Source organism: Lolium perenne, chromosome 5, assembly GCF_019359855.2.
Source record: "Lolium perenne isolate Kyuss_39 chromosome 5, Kyuss_2.0, whole genome shotgun sequence".
In the NCBI taxonomy this organism is placed as follows: Eukaryota; Viridiplantae; Streptophyta; class Magnoliopsida; order Poales; family Poaceae; genus Lolium; species Lolium perenne.
The window spans coordinates 243,619,061-243,621,640 of record NC_067248.2 but is presented as its reverse complement, the minus strand read 5'-3'; the positions used below and the strand labels follow the sequence as shown (position 1 = coordinate 243,621,640).

The 2,580-nt window shown below is 57.1% G+C and overlaps 1 pseudogene; it reads left to right on the top strand.

Moving 5' to 3' along the window:
- The first annotated feature begins 1,031 nt into the window (after positions 1–1,031).
- On the top strand, positions 1,032–2,060 carry LOC127302494 (dehydration-responsive element-binding protein 1H-like; annotated as a pseudogene).
- Positions 2,061–2,580: the final 520 nt, after the last annotated feature.

The following is a 2,580-nucleotide window of genomic DNA, read 5'->3' as shown; positions in this document are numbered from 1 at the left end:
TCTTCAATAGCATCTATCAAGCTAACTGGCAATCTCGGACCAATTTCAAATTCTTCACGGAAAGTGAGAGGCGCACCACTTTTATTTCTTTATAAAAATATTGTATTCAAATTAAGTAAACTTAATTTCGATATGAAGCTTTAGCTCACTTGTGCTACTCCTGCAAACGCATGCTGCAAGAGACAGCCACCCTTCAGTTTTCATCCACTATCATACTCGATCCTCATCGTCTTGTCCATCAATTCTCCCGATTTTTTTTTTGTCGCGGATCCCAACTGATCCCCGAATTCAGAAGTAGTCGCGCTGAAAGGTTGCCCATGGCGTTGGCCCTAACGCACGGTTCGACGTGTTGCTTCACCTTCGATCTTGATCATAGCTTATCGCACGTCTATCCCGGCGGCCTTCTGCTATATTTATATCCAGTTACATCTTGCCGTACAAGATAGATTACAACTCCTAACTTGGCACTACTTCCTTATACATAGGCGGTGGATTTTCACATACGCACGACTCGTGATGGAGAAGGACTATACTGCCAGAAACAAAAAAGGACTCGCGAAACAGAATCAGGCGAGGCGCTGCTCGCGGAGAGGTACGATCGGACGGAAACACACTTAACCGGAAGGGGAGGTAAAAAGAAATAGAACGAAACGGTATTGTGGCACTTTAATGTATTATGCGATTTGGTGGGAGGGCAAAACGGTCCCAAAAAAAGCGTTGACGAAACTTTTTGGCAGAAACCTTAGCTCCTTTATTATTAGGTATAGATAAACTGTCTCTTCGGGCCTCCATGGGCCGAGCAAGTGGAGCCCAATAATAGCTGTTACTCAGAAATAACGCTGCGAATCCCAAACTTGTCTACCCAGAAGAGCCACCCACCACGCGTCAACCCCAGAGCGCTCCAGGAATGGACGCTTTAGTCCCCACAGCTTGCGTGGCGACCAGCTGTACCCTCGTCGCTGACGCGTCACGCAAAACTATAAGTAGGCACACTCCACGCAGGCCACTGAGTTACTCATCGAACACCTGAAGCTCAAGCTCAAGCTAAGCAAGCTAACGCACTCCATACTCGAGCTCGTACCTGCACCAAGCGATCTACGACCGGCAATGGACGCGGGCCACGACAACTGGATCAGCACCCCTTCGTCGTCGACGTCCTCACACGAGCACGCGACGGCGCCGTGGTCACCGCCGCCGAAGCGCCCGGCGGGGCGCACCAAGTTTAAGGAGACGCGGCACCCGGTGTACCGCGGCGTGCGGCGCCGCGGCAGCGCCGGTCGGTGGGTGTGCGAGGTGCGCGTCCCCGGCAGGCGCGGCGAGCGGCTCTGGCTCGGTACGCACATCACCGCTGAGTCCGCGGCGCGCGCGCGCGCACGACGCCGCCATGCTCGCGATGCGCGGCAGCTCCGCCGCATCGTGCCTCAACTTCGCCGACTCCGCCTCGCTGCTCGCCGTGCCGTCCGCGGTGTTCGAGTTCGCCGATGTCCGGCGCGCGGCCCTTGCCGCCGTCGCGGATTTCCAGCGCAGGAATGCCGCGAACGGCACCCCAACCGCTTCCGCTGGCACCGTCGTGAAGGACACCTCCAGCGCGTCAGCGCCGTCTTCCGCGGGCAATGCCGGCTCGTCGACGACGTCGTCCGGAGCTACGGCCGATGGAATGTTTCAGGTTCCGGCTGCACTGGGCAGCGACATGTTCGAGCTGGACATGTCCGGCGAAATGGGCCTGGGCACGTACTACGCTGACCTTGCGGAGGGCCTCCTCCTGGCTCCGCCGTCGCCGGCAGGCACGGAGGCGTTCTGGGAGAACGGTGATTACGATTACGGAGGACCGGAAGGCGCGCTCTGGAGTTACTGATGACATCGACGAGAAACCATGGGACTGGAGCGGATCGAAGCTGTTGCCGGCAGCATAATCAAACTGTGAAACAATACCCTTATGTCAACAGAGAGAGTACATGCGAGCAAGAGCACTAAAAAGACAGAAAAAGGAACAAGAGAAATACGGACCTACTGACGTCACTGTCGGGGCAACAAATAATGGGAGTGGCTATTGGGTCCAATGATTTTCAAATTGTTGTAAGTTAATTTATCCCAATTACAAAAAGGGAAACGCTGACGTTCCCCGGAGGAACGGCGTTTTGATCCCCGCTTTCTTTTCCTGCCGCGTGTCCACGTACGTGGAGAGACAACAAGGGGGGCCCACCTTATCGTTCTGCCCAGCGCTCGTCCGCGGCTTCTGCGTGGAAAACGGCTCCCAGTTCTCGTCCCCTTCGACGCGCCTCCCCTCTCAGACCTCCTCTCTGCTCGCGTAGCGCCGGCGGCCGCGCTGCTACTGAACCACCCCGCTGCTCGACGCCCTCCTCCACGCGCGAGATTTCCGCCGCTCCCAGACGGAGCCATGCGCCGGCCGCAGCTCCGTCCGCCGCCTCGTGGCCAAGCAGGGTCGTAGCAAGGAGGACGACGAGATCCGCCTCCTTGAGGTCTAGATCGACGCCGGCAAGCCCATACCGGAGGCCCGCTACGCTACACGTCCGTCGAGGCACCCCCGCTGCTACTAGCAGCGCACCCCGTTGGATGTTG